A 9468-nucleotide genomic window follows, 5' to 3' on the forward strand; every position below is an offset into this window, starting at 1 on the left:
GGTATTGCGGACACAGGCATAGGATGTGTTCTACCGATGCAGTGGTTCCGCAAACGTAGCACATTCTGTGGAACTGCGTCCCACCAAAACTATGTGAGATCCTTGTATGGCCTGTCCTAAGACGAGAAACCACCTTCTGGTCCCGTAGTTTCAACATATCCGTCCACTTGCTCGTCGTTCCTTTGATTTTTCGGATGAAGAGGGATTGGGATTGGCACCACTCAGCTTCCCAGGCTTCCCACATTTTGCTGACTATCCATCGCTTTATGTCCTGTAGTGGCACTTCGTCGGTGTAACGGGGGCCAGCTGGTCCAGACCCTGCCAGGCTGTCGGCTTCGCTGTTTCCTGGGATACCGCAGTGCCCAGGGATCCAGGAAAGCACCGTGTTCGGAGGTGTGGCCTCCACAATACCCTGTATCCAGGGGTGAGTCATGGTCTCCGATGTAAGGGCTTGTATCACGCTGTACGAATCGGATAGCACCAGTATGGGCCGGTCCGAGGGTGTTGTAACGGCAACAAAGAGGGCCGCAGCTTCGGCGGAGAAAACCGAGCATTGTGGTGGTAGGCTGCTTCTCATCGGTGCTGAAATTCCGGCTACTCCAATTCCGACCCCGGCTCGGGAAAGCGATCCGTCTGTGTATATGTGGGCATGGGTTGGGTAGTCCGAGCCTAGCAGTTCGGCTATTGTTCTCTTCAGCGCTGCAGAGTTATCTCCAGTTGCAATTGCTGCGGTTATACGATGGCGGAAGGGCATAATACCCGCTTCGATGCATGCGGCCTCGGCGGGCGTTGACGGAAGAAGACCGGAGACAATCCGAACGCAGGTGTTAAAAGTTGGTGCTAGTATCTGCACGATCTTTTCGGTGGCGATGCACGTCATCTCAAGACCGTACAGTAGGCGACTATCGATGACGGCTCTTGCCACCCGGAAACGAGTGTCGCGATTGTTAGACCGGTGGGGGCGAGAGATAGTGTGGATCAAGTTGCTGAAGTCACGCATCAAGTCACGTTTCATCACTACTTAAAGCCTTACGTTGCCCAAAACATTTCCAGTCGATGGAGTGTTATAATGCAATTCTTCGTTACCCAACTATTGTGTAGAACTATTCCATAGCCGCACGCAGTGTTTCTTCGCATAGAATGTAATATTTGAATGTTGGGTGGCTTGTGAAGTTTCCAACCAAATAAGTTGAAATTTGGGGAGGACAATCTGGACCCAAACACTTTAAAATTGACATTGGCAGTCCAATTCTCATCCTATGAATCTCGCTCCAAGATTATTTGAGGCACCTGCTCGTTTGTAAGATCCAATACTAATGTTCGCTTCCAGTCAAGTAAAACCTAATTTTAATGAGACCCATACTGGATACCTTTTTCACCTCCATTCAATCGCACCATTCACCATGTACCACGTGAAGCAGCAAAAACGGCAATGTCAATGTGATTCATGCTTGTCAAAGAGGTGCAACATCGTTAAAAATACTTCGCACACACAAAAGAAGGATGTTATTCAGACCATCGTGATCGTTAAACTGAAAAGAAACCCCCTGATTTCGGGAACATAAAGTGTGTTTTGCCCACCAGAAAATCATGTTCGCTTGCAGCAACATTCTGCTTCTTTGGAATGGTGTTCCTCGGGGGGGTGAATGATAATTATAGGCTTTTGTGTGACTCGGACTCGGTGATTCATTGGTGTGGATGCGATGATCCTGTCCCGTTGAATGCATTTCTGCTTGTTGTTTTTGATTCGATAAAATTTGCGACTGCCTTGTGTGTAATTATGCACAAATTAAGATGAATCAACCTCCGGGGAGATCGGGTGTAATTTAATTTAAACTGTCGGAGTCGAAGATTATTCATTTCATTCCAAGAAGTAAAAGAGAGGCAACATTGTTCCAATCGAGTGCCCAAAAAGGGAATCAACACGATTCGTGCCACTGAAAAACAGATCAAACCGATATCACAGTCGACTGCATCGTAAAATATATTTGCGACTGAAGCGAATTCGAAAAAATAACGCATCCTTGTTTTCCATTCAGTTTAAAATATAAACGACACTAACTCGTTCGCTTCCTGACCGGGCAGAGGAAATTTCGGTAAACATGTTCCCATGGCAGTTTTATCTTCTGTTTGTTTTCGGTTGGCACTTGAACCTTTCTCGACAACGTTTCCAATTTTCCTGCGGTGACATTAATTCTACCCGAGTCAAGTCGAAAAAATCCATCGAAAAATACTCCGACATTACGGCGAGATAATTGAGATATTTGGCATAGTTGGATGCTGGGTTTTTTTTCTTTGCTGTACGCAGAATGCTCTGTTTATGTGTAGCTGCTCTTCTCACAGCGAACCCGCAGTGGCGACGAGGTCGCGGCTTGTCTCGTTTCATTTGGGATGTTCTGACGAAGAAAACGCAGTCAGTGGAGAGTTCACGGCTCTTTTTTGTTCCTCTTACAGATGCATTCCACTGACTCCCAGGATGCTTCGTTGGGCCACGGTTTGAACCGATGATGATTTCTGCGAAAGGAAATAAAATTTGGTCGGCGAATTCGCAAGGGATTTTGTGCAATAACATCGAAGGTACCATTCTCGGAAGAATCCACAAACAAAATTGATGCTGATCTTAATTCGATGCCGAACCGAATTAACGCCATCACTGAATCGTTTGAGGAAGGTATTGGCAACTGACTGAAGCAGTTTGTTTTTGGTCATCCGTCCATCACCTGTTGTCTGGATACGTTTTTGGAATGGTGCTATCTGCGTACGAACTTTGAGTTATTAAAAATCAACCCCAATTAGGACCATCATCATAATCGTCCTGTTCCAGACTGCACGTCATTTAACCGGTAATCAATTACCAAACATGGTCAACTAATTTTCTTCCAATCAACATATTTCACCCAAAGCTCGCAACAGTAGCTCCCAGCATCAAACCAATCATCTCCGTACATAAACATGCAGTTAAACCATTCATGATACACGCAATCATCGCTCATAACCACGTCTGTCTATGAGTCAATGAATCATTCACTCCGTGGGCATCCTTCGACCGAAATAAATCGAACCACCCGGCGAGTCTTATTATGGGCCCACTCGACGGATGCCTGCCTCAATTTGCCATCTTCGATCACCTTTTAGGCCACTGACACCCCTCCGTAGGTACCTCAATCCCACGGAGTCTTAGGCTTTCCCTTCCTTTTTGGAATCTGTTCGACTGACATGACGAAACTGCTGATGGATAATAAAAAAAAAGTCGTCTTTGACTGCCGCCAATGTCATACGAGGTAATTTTAACTGACTTGAATGGGCTCTTTTCGGCACTCCGGCAACGGCACAGCTCCGGAAGATGCGAACGACGTTGACGACGTAAAATTGAGAATAATTAGCTTTTATTAATACTCTTTTATGCTGGGTAATTGATTCCGCTGGAGCACTAAGGAGTGTCATAAAATAATTCTTGTGTTATTTGGAAAGTCACAAATTTTTCGTCCGGCGAAGATCTGGATCCTCTGGCTAAAGGGTTATAACATCAAGGTTCTACCGCTTTTTTTCTCATTGATGGTATCATTGCTTATCTGATGGTGTGAATCACAGTTGATTTTTAGCCAACAACTTTTATGGCAGGGCCGGACAGAAGATGAGATACGTTTGATAATCTGCTCTAGCTAGGTGGTCATAAATAATAAGTTTTTATTTCAACTCATTATGTTGGGTGGTACACATTTTTAGTGCGCTGTAAAATAATTAAGTTTACAGTCCTGGGTGCGTGGAACTGATTCCAGTAGGAATTATTCGTTGTTTTTGTTCTTATGGTAATGACCGGATTATGAAGTCATAGAAGCACATGAAATTCAGTTGGGAGCTGTCGATCATTTGCAGAAGATTAGAATACATTTAAACTATGCATTTCAAATGTATGAGTGATTCGAATTAGAAACACTAAAACACTTTAACATTTCATCAAGGGAAAATTTCTGGACGTTATCTGATAAATCTTAATAAGGTTCATAATTGGGTTCATTGAAAATTTTAGATTTTCTCATGCACATCACATTCATTGCCATTTCTCAAATTTTCATTCGATGGATTGCTGATCAATCTTCAATTGGGGTGTCCCCAGGGAAGTCGCCAGTTTCTGACTTGTACCAAAACCTATCATATGACACCTCAAATCAGGTTTACTTCTACTTGCTTTAAATTTTTTTTTTTCAAAATTATGAAATCTTTAGATGTTATAATGATAATTAGTACTTGCAAGTTACAAGAAGAAGCCGTGAAGTATGTGTTTGTTTGTTTATTTACCTTCTGGCAGTGTAAGGGGTAACCCCTTTTAAAATATGTTGTATCGTATGTCATCAGTTATATAATTCAAACACTAACCTATGTCTAACCTTTACCGACAATTCCAAAACTCGAGGTAGCCCCTCTTAAAATTTGCTTCCGAAGTCGTAGAAGACAGCATATTCCAATTTACCACACCATTGTGCTTGCGTAACCTGACGTGTTGTTCGGTGGACGGGTCAAATTTTGCGATCGACGGCTTTGAAACGGGATCAACTTCTGGAAGAGCGCTGGTGGGGAACACGTTTTGGCAAGTTTCCATAAAAAGACACAAGATCGGTATGCATACAAATTCTGCAACGAGCAACCGATCAAGTTTGGCTGGAGATGACTCACTTTTGCGTACCGGTCAAGCCCATAGACGAAACGGACACAGCTATTAAGTGCAACTCGCCCCGTAACGTGGGTAGATCACCTTTTCGTGGTACGTTACGGGATGTAAGATCTACCACCGATTCCTAGTTCTAACTTCTTCAAACTAGGGGAACAGGATTTTTCAGTAATAAAAGGAACACATCTTAGTCCTTGTTACTTTTTATGCCTTGTTGATAGTGATAAGTCCTCGGGTTGCCTGGACCGAGGATGATCTTGAAACAAGGGAAAAATGAGTTAGTTAGTCTTCATCTATGTGATTCCTAATCTTCTAATCGTTGTTCCCTAGTTTGAAGTGGTTAAGACTAGGGTTCTGATGCATGGTCATTATCGGTGTCATAGCTTGTTTTTGTTGTTAAGGAATCCAATTTTGACTGACAAAGGGGCGCGCCTTTGGAGGGTGTTCCAACTCAGAAGGGTATAAATAGCGGAACCTTTCAGTTAGAATCGATTCCTTGCGATGAAGGCAAGAATGATAACTGTATCAAAACCGAATACTTCATCATTTCTCAATAGTGATGGAGTAATACGACATGCACTAAACTAAGGACACGGGATATACTACAATAGATCAAATTACTGGTCGCAGTGGTGTTATGTCCCGAACAGAGGAAAAAAAAAAAAAGTGCAGCTCGTATCCTGCCCATGGAGTTCGCGCTGGAGTTTACATGCAGAAGATCTCCAAACAGAAAATGCGGCAGTATCAGAGCTTTGAACATCTTAACATTCCAAACCGTCTTATATAGAGTTGAACGTCGTCAGCATAGATTTGAATTGAGCACCATCTTAGCACCGTTGGGAGATCGTTAATGTAGCAGCAAAACAACACGCCACGTGGTACGCCAGATGTTACCTCTCCAATCTTAGAACATTGATTGCCACTAAAGACAGTTTGAGTTCTTCCAAATATGTACGAATCGACGAGGCATATTGCACCAGGGGAAAAGTTGAACTTCGTCACGAGTTTCGAACACAGTTTTCGATGCGGGATTGTATCGAACGCCTTGGAAAAATCCAACAGGAGCAATAAATATGGCGGACCCTTTCTTGTCGATTGTGGTCGCCAAATCATCGTAAACACGTAACGTCGCAGTTTTGATGCTATGTCCTCTGCGAAACCCAGTTTGACATTCCGATAATTGATGGTTCTCAGAAATGAACGCCGACATTTGTTGCTTCAAAAGTTTTTCAAAAACCTGAAATTTGTTAACGTGTTCAAATGTGTTTTTTCCGTAGTGGCAGTACTTTCGCTTGCTTCCAGCACGCAGGAAAGGTAGAAGACTCAATTAGAGCGTTGAAAATATAGATGATTTGCTGCAGAACAAATGGAAGAACAATTTTTATGAATCATATCGGCAACTCATCGATGCCCGTTGCGATCGACCTAATGTCCCATGTTGCGTTCACAACTTCCCAGTCTTGTACAGGATTGAAGGAGAAGCTTGTGTGGAATGCCATGGGATGCATTATTGGTGTAGCTTACCAAAAATACTGGGTTTATTTCGTTTGGGTCGAATTCACAGTCCGCTGACGCTTGTTCCTTGCCAGCACCAAGAGTTTTGATCCGCTTCCACAGAGTTTTGGTTGGGATCCTGTCGTCTAAGAAGCGGCGCAGGTAATGTGCTTTGATGTCCTTGATCAACGCGTTGGTTCGATTCCTCAGTGCTTTATATCGTTGTCTTGCTTGTAACTTTGAATCCGACGATGCATTCAGCCAGTCCTTGTAGGCTAAATAGCGTTCCAGTATTGATTTCCTGATATTCTAAACAAACCACGAGTTATTTTGCATACGGACGCTGTTTGTTCGAGGCGAGAAACGCAGATCATGGATCTGTTGAAGAAATTGAGTAGATCGTCGGGGTCGTCAATGGAGTACATATTATCCCATGCAACGGACTGTATAGCGTTTTCCAAAGCTGGAGCGTTGAAATTGACATAGTCACGATACGTTTGAATTATTGGTACAGGCGAACCATTCAAATCCAAAGAACCGAAAATCAGATCATGTTGCGAAAATGCAAGGAAACTAACCTGATTAAAGCGCAGAACCTTCGAATCGCAGCTAGTGATAAACAGATCCAACTGTGAGCATCCCGTATGGTGAAAGACGTCAACGAAAAACTCTGAAGTACTGTTTCGAAGTGTGCTCGTTTACTGTTTCGGGTGTTCAAGACCTGTGTTGAAATCTCCAATAAGCAAAACGGTTTCGTAACGTGCGGCAAAGTCGACTAATTTATCGGCAAGAAAACCTGAACAGTCGTTTTCTGGGGGATTGTAAACGGCTACAATCAGCAGTTTCTCCTCTGTTTTGTCTTCTGAAACGAGTTGTAGTACTGTCCCAAAAATGTTATTACACCGTAAGTGATCTTTTTAATAGATCACAATTCTACCTCCACGCATTTACAGTCGGTCGTTACGTAATATTTTGTATCCAGGAATGGCAATGCTGCGGTTATTAACTTTTGGTGTCAACCAGGATTCGGTTAAACATGCTCCGCTGACTTTGAAGTCTTGAAGCAGGTTTCTTACTTCGTCTAGTTTGGTTGACCTCCTAGCACAGATACTTTGGGCATTTCCGTGACACAAATCTAGTTTTTCGGGGAGAAGCACTGCATTCATCACTGCACGGGGAATGTTCGTCAGGGTGTGGCTATTCAACGAGGGCGTAGAGAGCACGGAGGGAAGCAATTCTTAGGGAGCTGTAAGAAAACACGAATACAATTTTTCAACATAGTACAATCTTCACAAAATACAATATTCATCAATCTCTGATAGTGGAATGCAGATAATATACATAATTACGCAAATTGATTGAGTTGCTCTTCAGACTAAATGACGATGGCTTGTGAAGTGGCAGTAGGCTTCACGGGCCCAGCTTGGTGTATTTTTTTCCTTTGATTTGTTTTCCGTCGATCTTGTTTTCCGTGCTGAGCACCAATGCTACCGACGCCAGAAAGGCAGCTCCAACACCTGGACCCTACCATCTATCGACCCATCAACTCATGAACCGGGGACCAACGGCTTACTTCCCTTCCGAAGGAAGGCATGATCAGAGATGTTATGCCTCAGAACATCCCGGCGGCGCCGACTGGGATTGAACCCAGGCCTGCTGGGGTGAGAGGCAATCACGCTTACCACTACACCACCGGCGCCGCTGAGCTTGGTGTATACCGAGGTAAGCTTGCCAGCTTTCTTCAGACGTACAGCTGCTGCCTTCAACTTACGTGCCACTGTAAGATTTTCATTCACGTACACACGTCACGTCGACTCGATTCCAAGATGACTCAGCTGAAGATCATGTTTCCGGAGGTAGGCACTGTAGAAGTCATCGCGATGATTCCTCAGTGCAAACTGCACCAACACCAAACTATTGTTACCATCGTTCATCGCTCCGGTTTTGAGACGCCTGATGTCGACCGAAGGCCGCGTTCGCTCGTCCATTCCAAGCTGCTTACACACAGCATTAAAATGCGCTAGGAGGTCCTCACCTTTGAGATACTGGATCCCGCTGATGATGAGCTCGTTCCTATTCCCCAGGCTGTCCATGGTTGAGGAAATTTCGCCTACCCTTTCGGTCAACGCGTTCCATGCAATGTCGTAGCTTTGGAAATTAGCAGCACACTCAGCTTTGAGATAGTGGATGTCGTTCGAGACGGCATTCAATTTACCCTCCAGCTCAGATTGTACAGCATCGATCTTGATATTTATCTCGTTGCGCATTTCATCAATCAACGTCTTTGTCTCGGTGAACTGTTTCATCAGCATTCTTACTGCGGTGTCCACTGTTATCGGATCTCTATTAGCATCAGCATCTTCATCGGTTGTTCTCGGACGCTTTGTAACGTTGTTTGCTTTGATACTGGCAGCTGGATTGCGCTTGGTTGACATTGTGTATGTGCTTGACAGAGAGAGTAAGCAGCAGATATCTTAACGTCGTCGGTTTACAATGGCGGATGATGTGTACAGTACCAAGGTTGCCGTCAGTAAATTTACTTCGACTAATCTGAACAAGCGAGAGCATACACGGACTGGATAACGCGTACAACTGAACAGCGGTCATTCCGGAAGGCGTTGGAACTAGTTTCGGGATTATCGCCGATGAATGTAAACCACTTCCAGGCTTGTTTTTCACGCACAATTAGCTACACATTCTAGCTGGCAGTGTTCAATTTACATGCAATCTGTCGATATTGCATTCAGTGCGTCACAATCAGCGATTTTACGATTCGTGAGCGCAACCCTCTATCTCTTATGTTTACAGAGATATGTCATTTTTTTTGGTAAGAGCCTTCAGAAAATCAATTTTTGCAAATAACTTTTTATGAAGCAATTTTTTGACATTAGTATGTTCTACACAAATGTTTGTTTTAAAAAATACGCCATTTTGCCTTGAGAAGCAAGTCCCTATCTTCAATATTTCTTGAGATATTCAAGGTTTTGATCCAACATTAGTACTATTTCCAAGGTCAATAGCTCGAAGTTGGGCAAAATTGGGCAAACCAGGTTGATTACATTTTAAAGCATACTAAAAATGCAGCCCAATGCATACCAAATCATTAGTCTTCTTTTGTATTCTCTGCCAATCTGCTTATTACCAAACTATAGGGTCACGACTTCCCGTATAATTGTGCTACTGTTGTTTTTTTTTATGAACATTAAAAACAACATAACTTCCTCAAATGATTACTACCTATATCTGAACATAGTAATATTTCATCAACCGTTTCATACAATATCGAAGAATTTTTTTTTATCATT

This window comes from Ochlerotatus camptorhynchus, unplaced genomic scaffold (genome assembly GCF_037179485.1).
Source record: "Ochlerotatus camptorhynchus isolate MF236.1 unplaced genomic scaffold, CSIRO-AGI_Acam_v1.1 ptg000077l, whole genome shotgun sequence".
Lineage (NCBI taxonomy): Eukaryota > Metazoa > Arthropoda > Insecta > Diptera > Culicidae > Ochlerotatus > Ochlerotatus camptorhynchus.